Source organism: Heterocephalus glaber, unplaced genomic scaffold (assembly GCF_053883595.1).
Source record: "Heterocephalus glaber isolate CG9 unplaced genomic scaffold, H.glaber_assembly_v1.0 deba00000896, whole genome shotgun sequence".
In the NCBI taxonomy this organism is placed as follows: domain Eukaryota; kingdom Metazoa; phylum Chordata; class Mammalia; order Rodentia; family Bathyergidae; genus Heterocephalus; species Heterocephalus glaber.
The window spans coordinates 4781389-4794237 of NW_028258170.1; the positions used below are offsets into that span (position 1 = coordinate 4781389).

The 12849-nt window shown below is 36.6% G+C and overlaps 1 pseudogene; it reads right to left on the bottom strand.

Annotated features, from left to right (window-relative positions):
• Nucleotides 1–10188: 10188 nt before the first annotated feature.
• On the bottom strand, nucleotides 10189–11525 carry LOC101709615 (COP9 signalosome complex subunit 2 pseudogene; annotated as a pseudogene).
• Between the last annotated feature and the right edge of the window lie 1324 nt (nucleotides 11526–12849).

Genomic DNA, 12849 nt, shown 5'->3' on the forward strand with positions numbered 1-12849 from the left:
GCCCACTGGAAAAGTGAAGAGAATCTCTGCAATGAATGCACACCAGACCACCATACTTGGTAAGTTGGAGGGATCATCATCTCCCATCAGAACCTATCTTCAGGGGAGGGGCAGCTGGAACCTGCAGTACACCCTTGCAGAGTTCAACCCTGCAGGAGGACAGGGAGCTCAGCTTGGGACTTGCAGCTAGAAATCTGCCTGAATCTCATGAGGCTGCTACTGGCTTGCTGAGACTCATTGACTTACATCTGCACACTGCTGCCCATGTAGTCTATTGTGACAGCAGAGACATACCCTGAAGGGGGTCCTTCGTTTTTATTTTTTTATTTTTTGGTACCAGGGAACAAACTCAGGACCTTCTGCTTGCAAGGAAGGTGGTGGAATCACTGAGCTAAATCCCCGGCCTCAGGTTTTTATTTTTTATTTTCAAAATTATTATTTTTTTGCTCTTATTTTTAACTTTTATTTTTTCTACACTTTTCAAATTTTTCTTTTTTCTTTTTCCTTTTCATTCTCTCCCTCACTCTCTCATTCTCTCGCTGTCCCATATTGTTCTTCATCTCCCTTTTTTTTTTTTCCCTGTTCTGGCCCTAATTTGGATTTCTTCTTTATTTTTATTTTCTTCTCTTTTTCCTTCTCTTGATTGTCATTAGTTTTAACTGAAAGTAAATACAGTTTCTAGCCTCTCTGTTGCTGTTAGGTTGTTCTGCTTTTTTCTTTGTTCTTTCATTCTGTCTTTTCCTCTTGTCTTCAGCAGATTTTTAGAGTTTGCATGATCTTCCTGTGTCCTCTGGCCTCACTACTAACCTTTCCCTATCCTTCTACCTAACTATCCCTCCCTCCCCAACTCCTTCTAACTCCACATCCCAAAGAGTAAAGTTGCTATATTGAAGAGTTTATTCACTATAAACATATGTTGGTCTGGTCCTCAATTTTGACTTAATTCACACAGTTAAAGGTGATAGATTAATAACTACCACAAATTGTCATTTTTTATCTGTGCTTGATGCTATGGTGTTGCTGATTGTATCACTTGGGCTAAGGTGTTGTTATTGATCTAATTAGTTTTCCTTCCTGGTACAGTAAAAATGGGATAGCCTCAGAGTCATTAGAGACTCAAATCCTAAAGACCAGATATATCTGGAAGACACCTCTGAGAAGCAATCATTGCATAAGGGTTCTAAATACAAGCAACAAAGACATTTACAATAAACAATTTCAAAGTATCAACCCAGGAATTAAACCAAGGACAGTACCAAAAACAAAAAAAAATGAGAAGACATTTAAGCAAGGCACAAACCCAGACTTCCACCACACCAAAGACAAATTCTAGGGAAAATGAGGTGGAAAAGTCAGATAATCAACCACCTGGACACCCTGAACTGATAGCACAGGAAGTAACAAAACAGATGAATGAGGCTGTAGAAAAATTCAAAACAGAAATAATTTCCCAGATAACTACAGAAATGGAGAGCACAGTGAAAGTCATGATTAGAGGCTCTATAACAGAAACAGATGAAAAAAAATAGATGAGCTCAGAACCATGCTGGAAGCCATGAATGGCCAGCATAAAAAAGAAATGGAAACTATGATTGCCCAGCATTAGAAAGAAATGGAATCCATGAAACAGATTCAAACAGATATTCAAGAGATTAAAAACTCCATTGAAAGCATGCAGAGCAGACTAAGAGAATCTGAAGACAGAATATCAGATAGAGAAGACAGGATTGCAGTTAAGGACCATGAAAACAGAGATTTCTTAAAGATAGTAAGGGACCATGAGAAATCAATCCAACAGCTGCTAGATGATGCAAAGAAGAATAACATAAGACTGATAGGAGTCCACGAAAAAACAGGAGAAAGTCCAATTGACATAAAAAAAACTGTTCACAGAAGTAATAGTAGAAAACTTCCCAGACAGAAGTAGAGAATTGGACATACAGATAAGTGAGGCATATAGAACTCCAACTAGCCACAATAAAAAAAAAACCCTGCACCTAGACATACAATAGTCAAGATCCCAGAAACCCAACAGAAGAACAAAATCCTACAAGCACTTACAGAAAAGGAACAAATCACCTACAAAGGAAAGACCATTAGAATCACAGCAGACTTCTCAACACAAACCCTCAAGTCAAGGAGAGCCTGGAGTGAAGTATTTCAAGCCCTAAAAGAAAATAACTTCTAACCTAGGCTGTTGAATCCTGCAAAATTGATGGGGAAATTACATACTTCCATGACAAAGAACACCTCAGAAATTTCATGAACACCAAACCAGCACTCTAAACAATTCTAAACAATATCCTAGAAAAAGACAATGAAGGACACAACTCCATGAGACCCAACAGAGTGAAGCCACCAGGCAAGGTATGAAACTAAAGGGAAAGGGGGAAAAATAAAAAAATAAAAGAGCCAACAACAGTAAAACATCATGACAGGGATGAGTCAGTATCTATCAATTATAAGCCTCAATGTTAATCGCCTCAATTCACCAATCAAAAGAAATAGACTGGCAGAATGGATTAAGAAGCAAAATCCAACAATATGTTATATATTAAAAAAACACCCAACTCATAAAAAATTCATAGACTGAAAGTAAAAGGATGGAAAACAGTTCTCCATGTGACAGAAACCCTGAAAAAAGCAGAGGTAGCACTCTTCTTTGCAAACAAAGTAGATTTCAAAACAAAACTAATCAAGAGAGACAAAGATGGTCACTACATCCTTGTGAAGGGAACAGTCCAAGAGGAAGAGATGACAATCATAAATATATATGCACCAAATACGAATGCCCCAACTATACAAAACAAATATTAATGGACATGAAAAACCAAACAAGCACTAATACAATTGTAGTGGGGGACCTCAATACTCCACTATCATAAATAGACCGATCATCTAGACAAAAAATCAACAACAAAATTCTAGAACAGAACCAAACTCTTGAACAAATGGACTTAATAGATGTTTACAGAGTGTTCCACCCAACAAAATCATAATATACATTCTTTTTGGCTGCACACTGGTCATTCTCCAAAAGGACCACATGCTAGCTCATAGGACATGTTTAAATAAATGTAAAAGAACTGAAGTTACCCCCTGTATATTATTAGACCACAGTGTAATAAAATTGGAGATCAATAGCATAAGAAACCTCAAAACCCCCACAAACACATGGAAATTGAATAACACTCTCCTGAACAACCAATGGGTCACAGATGAAATTAAAGAAGAAATTAGACAGTTTCTACAAGCAAAGATAATGCAAGTACAACATATAGGAATCTATGGGACACAATGAAAGCAGTTCTATGCAGGAAATTCATAGCAGTGAATGCCCATATTAGGAAAACTGAGAGAGCTCAAATAACTGAATGTTGAACCTCAAGCTCCTAGAAAAAGAAGAGAATAACAAACCCAAAGCCCACACAAGAGAGGAAAGTGTAATGATCAGAGCAGAAATCAATTCAATGGAGACTAAGGGAATGATACAAAAAAAATCAATGAATCAAAGAGTTGGTTTTTTGAAAGAATAAATAAAATGGATAAACCTTTAGCCAACCTTATCAAAAAAGGGAAAGAAAAGGCTCAAATCCATACAATGAAGAATGAAAAAGGTGAAGTCACAACAGACCCAACAGAAATCCAGAGGATCATCAATACCTACTTTGAGAACCTGTTACTCTAATAAAATGGAAAACACAGAAGAAATGGACAGATTCCTAGATACATATGAATTGCCAAAGTTAAATGAAGAAGATATAAAAATTCTAAACACCCCAATTACAATGAGTGAAATTGAAAACATAATTAAAAATTTACCAACAAAGAAAAGCCCAGGTCCTGATGGCTTCACTGCTGAATTCTACAAGACATTTAGAAAAGAACTATCACCACTACTGTTTAAACTCATCAATGAAATGGAAAGGGAAGCAATACTTCCAAATTCATTCCTAGAAGCAAGTGTTACTTTGATTCCAAAACCAGGGAAAAACCTATCCGAAAAACAGAACTACAGGCCAGTCTCCCTAATGAGCATAGATGCAAAAATCTTCAAGAAGATACTGTCAAAGAGAATACAGAGGGTCATCAAGAAGATCACACCCTGACCAAGTTGGAGTTATCCCAGGGATGCAAGGATGGTTCAACATTCATAAATCAATAAATGTAATACACTATATTAACAGAGCCAAAGACAAAAACCATATCATCATCTCAATAGATGCAGAAAAAGCATTTGACAAAAATCCAACACCCATACATGATAAAAACCCTACAGGAAATTGCAAAGATTCTCTTTATCTCAACCTGATTAAGGCTATCTATGAAAAGCCAACAGCCAACATCATAAATGGTCAAAAACTGAAAACTTTCATGCTAAAATCAGGAAGAAGACAAGGATGCTAGCTCTTCTGTTCAATATAGTTCTGGAAACATTAGCCACAGCAATTAGAAAAGAGAAAGAAATAAAAGGAATAAAGACAGGAAAGGAAGAAGTTAAACTGTCATTATTTGCTGAAGATATGATACTTTACATAGAAGGCCCCAAAAACTCCACCAAAAGACTTCTAGACTTAAATGACAGATTCAGTAGAGAAGCTGGATACAAGGTCAACACTCAAAAAAACAATAGCCTTCCTGTACACAAATAACAGACTCACTGAGAGAGAAATTAGGGAAACAATTCCTTTTACAATAGCATCCAAAAATATGAAGTATCTAGGAATCAACCTAACAAAGGAAGCAAAAGATGCCTACACTGAAAACTATAGCACTCTGAAAGAAGAGGTCGAAGAGGATATAAGAAAATGGGAAGATATCCCTTTTTCCTTGGTAGGAAGAACCAATATAGTGAAAATGGCTATACTTCCAAAACTCCTATATAGAATTAATGCAATGTGGATTGAAATTCCAGTAATATATTTCACAGAACTAGAGAAAACAATACAAAAATTCATTTGGATCAAGAGGAGACCTAGAATAGCAAAAGTAATTCTAGACAACAGAGACATGGCTGGGGATATCACAATCCCCAAACTGAAACTGAACTACAAATCTACTGTGATAAAAACAGCATGGTATTGGCAAAGAAACAGACCTGAGGACCAGTGGAACAGATTAGAAGGTGGAGAAACAACTCAAGACATACCCACCTACCTCATCTTTGACAAAGGAGCCAACCACCCTCACTGGAGGACAGATAGCTTCTTTAATAAATGGTGTTGGAAAAACTAGATTTCAACCTGCCAAAGATTAAAACTAGACCCATATCTATCACCATCCACTAAACTAAGATCAAAGTGGATTAAAGATCTAAGTATTAAGACAGAAACACTAAACTTGCTGGAAGATAAGTTAGGTAGAACCCTTGAAGACATCGGTGTAGGAAAAGATTTTATGAACAAAACCTCAGTTGCCCGTGAACTAGCACAAACAATCAACAAGTGGGATTTCTTCTTATTAAAAGGCTTCTGGACAGCAAGAGAAACCACCAGCAGTGTGAAGAGACAACCCACAATGTGGGAAAAAATCTTCACCTGCTCTTCCTCAGACAAAGGTCTACTATCTCAAATCTATAAAGAACTTAAAAAGATCAGACCTCCCAAATTCAAAGACCCAATTCAAAAATGGGCATCTGAAATGAACAGACATTTCTCAGACAAAGAAATAAAAGCAGCAAATAAACATATGAAAAAGTGTTCGACATCACTGGTCATTGAAGAGATGCAGATGAGAAAAACACTGAGATTCCACCTCACCCCAGAAAGAATAGCTGCTCTCGAGAAATAAATAACAAATGTTGGCAGGGTTGTGGGGAGAAAGGAACCCTTCTCCATTGTTGGTGGGGGTGCAGACTGGTGCAACCACTGTGGAAATCAGTATGGAGATACCTCATAGAACTAGGACTAGAGCTCCCATTTGACCCAGCTATTCCTCTGCTGGGTATCTTCCCAAAAGAATTAAAAGAATCATACCACAGTGATATATGTGCACCCATGTTCATAGCGGCACAGTTTGTAATAGCTAAAGCTTGAAAACAGCCCAAGTGCCCATCAACTGGAAACTGGATAAAGAAGATGTGGTTTTTTTATAAAATGGATTACTACTCAGCCATAAAGAATGAGAAACTGGAGACATTTACAGCTATACGGATGCATACTGAGACCATACTCTTAAGTGAAATAAATAGGACACACATGTATAAATACCGAATAGTTTCTCTTGTGCAAGAATCTGAAAGTGTAAATAAGGATTAAAATGATTAAAATGAATAATTGATTATTTGAAATAGGAAGAAAAGGTCCAAAGGGGTAGGGGAATTGGGAAGGGAAGGAGAAAGGAAAGAAGGGAAAGGAAAAATTATGAGAAAAGGAAAAAATGGAAACAAAGTCTTTGTAAATAGGGAAGGGTGGAGGGGGTGAAGGGAGGACAGGGAATGGGGAAAAAATAAGAACCAAGATACATCATGTACAGTTACAAGTACCCAGTGATAAATGTAAACATATTGTATACCTAAAATGTACCAATAAAACAATTTAAGGGAACCCCCCCCCCCCCAGTTTTGAGTACTCCATTGTCTGTAGGTTTGCTGTTTGCATTGTCAAGGCGAGACTCTTAGTGGGATATGGTTACATTCCTACTCTTCTTCCAACCTGCCTCTTTTATGTTTTCTGTCTTGTACACCTTTATTCTCCAAGCCACTCAATCAGAAACCTTGGAATTACTCTTGATTTTTACTTTCACTTCATCTCTTTTGACTAATTACTCACTGAGTCCAGCCTCTTAATGTGCTCTTTTCTGTTCACTCCCATCAAGATTTATTGGGAATCATTGGTGTCTCAGAGAACTTGTCTCCCTCTTTTGTTCACACTCCATGTAGATCCTAGAGTTAGTGTCTAAAATGCAGACTAAGATAATGTAAAAGTTAGAGTAAGAACTTTTGTGTCACATATTCCTGGTCTTCTTTCCTCCTGTAATTTCACCATCTGAATTACTATGGCAAATTGCTCAGACTTTCTGGGCAGGAATGTCTTCATTAGATGATGGTTTTTAAAGATGATTTTAAAATAAATATTTATTGCATTTTCTTATAAGATAGATGGATCACATATCCTGGTATATAACAGTTTCTTAATGCATGTTTTAATTCTTTCAATTCTTCCCTTAAAACCCCACACCATTTCATTGAAAGTGTTAGCTGACATGTTAGCATTACATCCTTAACTTATTCTTCATTTTATTCCCAGCTATACCATAGTTTCTGAAACACAGTTGATACATAATAATTTTTGATCATAGAAAGAAAATTTAGATCTGATATATCTATAAATGTAAACATTCCTAGTTTTGTTACTGTCGACATATAAGTCATTCTTAATTCTTGAAGATCATATTCATTATCAGATGATTATATCCAGCATAGTTTAACATATATTATTTACATAACAAAAAGATTAGCCTGAGAATATATTGCCCTCAAGTTGGCAGAGTCCCTATGCCCATATTTAAAATCACATTTCTTCTAAAGTCCTACATAGTGAATAATCTTAATTTGCTTATGGATGGGCTTTATGAAGGATGGACGAAGTCCTTCAAATTCCTGAAATCATTCATAAGTTAGTGAATGTTACTTACCAATTTTTCTGTGATGAGGTTTGGGGAGGGAATCCATCACATCACTCAGATTCTCAAAATGGATGTGTGACTCAGCCAGGTAATAACTACTGTTGTAGAAGATGGCAGGAAGCAGAACCAGGAGTTGCCAGGTTCTGTGTCAGACTTAGTGGGATGTATTTTTCAGCAGGGAAGGTTTTTGGAACATGCTGCTATCAAGAAATCAACCAATTAAATGCTGGCGGGGGTGTGGGGAGAAAGGAACCCTTCTCCATTGTTGGTGGAAGTGCAGACTGGTGCAATCACTGTGGAAATCAGTAAGGAGATACCTCAAAGAACTAGGGCTGGAGGTCCCATTTGACCCAGCTATTCCCCTGCTGGGTATCTTCCGAAAAGAATTAAAAGAATCATACTATAATGATATATGTTTATAGTGGCACAGTTTGTAATAGCTGATGCTTGGAAACAGCCCAAGTGCCCATCAACTGGAACCTGGATAAAGAAAACGTTGTTTTTTTTTTTTTTTTAAAATAAAATGGAATACTACTCAGCCATAAAGAATGAGATACTAGAGACATTTATAGCTAAATGGATGCATATTGAGGCCATACTCTTAAGTGAAATAAATAGGACACACATGGGTAAATATCAAATAGTTTCTCTAGTGTGAGAAACTGAAAGTGTAAATAGGATTAAAATGATTAAAATGAATAATTGATAATTTCAAATAGGAAGAAACAGTTCAAAGGGGTAGGGGAATTGGGACGGGAAGGGGAAAGGAAAGAAGGGAAAGGAAAAATTATGAGAAAAAGAAAAAATGGAAACAAAGTCTTTGTAAATAGGGAAGGGTGGAGGGGGTGAAGGGAGCACAGGGAATGGGGAAAAAATAAGAACCAAGATACATGATATACAGGTATAAGCACCCAATAATAAATGTAAACATATTGTATACCTAAAATGTACCAATAAAAGAATTTAAGCAAAAAAAAAAAAAACAAAAACGCATGCAGTTAAAGCAATTATCCTGTACTTAGGACTGAACTCTGAAAATAAAGTATCTGAAGTCCATAACCTTTAACACAAGTCTTTGACTCTTGAACAACTAGCAATAAGTAAAATCTTCATTGTACAGTGCTGTTATACCCAGGCTTCTGCAGAGTGTCCGTTGGGTTTTTGTCATGGTACTGGGGCTTACGCAGTACCTGTGATGATCATAGCCTTGGGCTTATTTCCTTTGGTGTCACATGAATTTTTCTTTCTTTCCTTATATGTTCTCAATGTGGTCCCTTTTATTTTTATTTTTAGATGACATCAGAATAGATCTAAAAACTGAACATCACAGCTTCCCCTTTTTTGAAAAGCCTGAGTGAAGAAAAAAAGAGCTGCTCTTTGACCTGCTGACATCTTCTGAAAACATATTTGTTACAAGAATGTAATGTTTTTTTATCGTATTCTTTTGAACTTTATGTTGACTATGTGGACAATTTACCTAAAACTCAGTAAAATATTGGAAGATTCAGTTGGATAAAATACAGTGTCTAAATGTAAGATTATGATCAGATGGCACAGAAATGAGTAAAGAGCCAAGAAATAGTGAGAAAGCCGAAACCATTCCCAAATTGAAAAGCTCGTTAGCATCTTTGATCTTGAATTCCATAAGTGCTGTTTTTGAGTACCAGACTGGATTACGATCTGGGATCAAATTCCTTCTCTATAGGGCTACTGTTTGTCCCTATCTGTCCAACATAATCCCTGTTTGTATTCATTGCCAAAGGATCATCCTGATATCCTTTTCACTTTCAGAAGTGTCTCAGTTTAGGCAATAAATGATGTGGACCTGCTCTCTGCCATTCATAGTATTATGTATGGGTCCATGAATGCCTCAAGAATTAGGCAAATATAGAGAAACTGTCAAAAAATCAAAGAAACAAAGTGATATTGAGATGGCCTGGCATTGCACTTTTTTTGTTGTTCTTTTTCAATTTCTGAGCTGCACTGTTTATTTTGCTGCTTGAAACCTAAGTGACAGTATGCCACTATAGTTATGGGGTTTCATCTAAACCTTTATTACATTATAGGTACAGAAATATATGGACATATTTCTGGAGAATTGACATTTTGCAAAATGCAGCAAACATTTTCATTTTTACATGAGAAAAGGAAGTGTTCAAAAGGGTATGCATTTCAAGTTATTGCAGGTTATTTGTGAGAGAATTTCTGTGGGTAAAACATGTTTAAATTTAACCAACAGTAATGTGTCAGTGTATTTAAAATCATGACAAAATCTTCTCTCTGGTCATGTTGCCTGTGACAAATTACTATGATGTTGTATGTTTAGGGCAAGATTGTCAATACAGGATAAATCCCATGGTGTTTTGGTTTTCTTCTGGAGATTAAAGCTGTTTTTCTTGGGATAAATGCAGCAGTAATACACAAACCAGTTGATCTAAAAAGAGCTTCAACCATAACTCCAATAATTTTCAGGAAACACCAACTGACAGTAGTTTTGCCATTCCTAGTTCTTTAAGGATTACATCTCTCCACTTAAGTAGGTCTGTATTAGCTTGCTCTCCGTTAAGCCAGTTTGCTGACTACAGCCTGGTTGAGAGAATTTAGCTGGTTGGTCCATTTATCTAGTGCAGTGTAACATGCATTGCCTCTCTTCTGATGATCCAGTGCAAGGAGCTGCTTGACTTGATCAATTTGGCCATGGATAGTGTTTTCCATTACGCACTGCACCAGCAAGCTTTCCACATCAGCTACATCCATATTTAACTCCTTAGAAATAAAAGGAATATGTATTCTTGTAAGGCTTAATTAACTTTATGAGCACTTGTGTTCTGATGTTTCTTAAAAGCTCTTCAATGTGTTCTCCTATGAAAGGATCATCCATGATGTTGGTGTGATTTAATCTTTTTGAATTCAGTGATGTCATTATTCTGATAGGCACTTACTAAATTTGTCATTGCTAGAATTTCTGGATCATTTTTGTATGGCTTAGCCTACTGTGAGTCAAATGGACTTATCCCCGATTTTATTAGCATGTTTGCTAAGACCAAGTATTTTAAACAAAAGAGTTCGTCTTGGACTTCCTGATTCATCATAATTCTTGAAGGCTTCAAAAGAATCTGTGTGTGCCTTTTCAAATTCACCTTTTCTCAAGTGCATCTTACCACCACATTCTCTGATGATGCCCATGATCAGCGGGTGTGGGATGGCAGACTTGATGTGATGCGACTGCTCATAGAGCGCTTTCAGTTTTTTGTTATTTTTCTGTGCTGTGTACATTTGAATTTCCAAGCCATATATTTCTAATAACTGTATACCCTTTTTCAGGTCATCTTCTCCATCATCAGTCTGTCAGGACTGATGTAACTGGCTTAAAATTTTTTGAAGCTTTCCATATTCCTCTTATTCTAAATGTAATTTTCCAGGCTTTGTGTTTGTCTTAAACCACAGGCTATCATTTTTAGCATCTTTCAAAGCTTCCAGTGTTGCTTCATAGAATTCCTTCAGTACATTCATCTGTTTAGAAGTGGAGATATAATCAAGAATAGAATTAATGGATTTTTCAGAATAATTTCTCATGAGTACACTCTGAATATAGATCAAAAGTTGTTTATATCTATTCATCATTTCTGGAAAGTTTGTCAACTTGAAATTAATTTTAATCATTTGTTTCAGTGCTTTAAATTCCTAGTCTCCTTTTTCACCTTCAAGTTCCAAAACCTTTGGAAGCTGCTTAAAGCTGCTTTCGGGTCATCTTCTTTTAGCACTTTGGAATTATAGTACTGATTTTCCAAATCCACATTTGGCTCAGAGTTACTGTCTTCAGAGTGTTCCAGGTCGTAGTCCTCCTCCTCACTACACATGAAATCATCCTCCATGTCAGACATCTTGGCCTGGCATTGCACTTTTGCAGAAGCATAAGGACCTAGCCTAGAGGAAAGACCACAGATCATGTTGCTTGTAAGTTCCAGTGCTATATTGGAGAAATGGCACATTACTGGATAAAAAAGACTGACCTGGCCATTCAGCTCGGTTTTGGTGGACAGACCTAGGCTTAGTGGTCTGTGCAAAAGGATTGTGATTGAGATCTTCTCAACAGAACATGGAGAAATGCCTCAAAGGTCAGCTTTTTATCCCTGTGGCAGTTTTCCATTACTGCATGTGCGTGAGTTTGCCCAATTAACTTAAGGAGAAGTGGATCAGTGACATTCAGGTTAAACCACTGGTGACTCTGTGGCCCAAGGCACCCTGTTTAATAAGGAATATGTTTCAGTATGGTTTCCTAAATATTCATTTTTCCCATATGTAGCTTTTGTAAATAAAGGAGAAATTATTAGAGTAAATCAAAATGAATGTATTACCAAGCACTAAAAATAACATATACCCTCAAATAGATGAATGAGAACATCAGCTTTTATGGAATCTGGGGCCGTTCTTTTTTTTTTTTTGTACCGGGGATCGAACTCAGGTCCTTGAGCTTGCAGGGCAGGTGACAGCACCACTAAGATAAATCCCTGGCCCTGTTCTTTCTTACTTTTCAGATTAAGATCTCTGGTCCTCTCTTCTTTCCAGTCACAGCTTCAAAGAAAGGCATTTGAGTTTTTCTGTCTCAGTCACTTACTAAAGATTACCAGGTGTACATGTGGCCCTGATTTGGGAATGGTCTTCTTCTCCCTGGGATTACAGATTCCTCTCATCTAATCCAGGCAGATATGTGGGTGAGTAACAAGATGTAGTCCTACTTTGCTAACTCTTAGTCTGTTTTTTCCCTCTGAAACTAGAGATGAAATTGATTTTTCATCTGAGTAGAACTCTACATATCTCCCAGCAGTTGTTATGAGTCATCTTCATTTTTTGAAGAGAGTTTTTTTCCCCCTGTCTATTGCTTGAGTTCATGTATATTGAGATTTAAGCTCTTTGCAATATATCCTAGAATAAATCTTTTTGGAAATAAACTATTTTTTGACACAGAGTTTCTGGTTGTAGGAACCAGAATTTAAAAGTGAATAGCTTTAAAATTGTTTGACTAAAATATGGGCTTTGAAGAGATTTAATAATTTTTTATGGTAGATATTTTGTTTTCCTGAGATATTTCATCCACGCTTCACATTCTATGAATAGGTAGAAGTATATCTCTATCCTTTCTTTTGCTTCACTTACTCATTCTAGGCAATATATAATAGCTGTAAAACCTATGACTTACCCTTTCCACATGTTAAAAGTGTT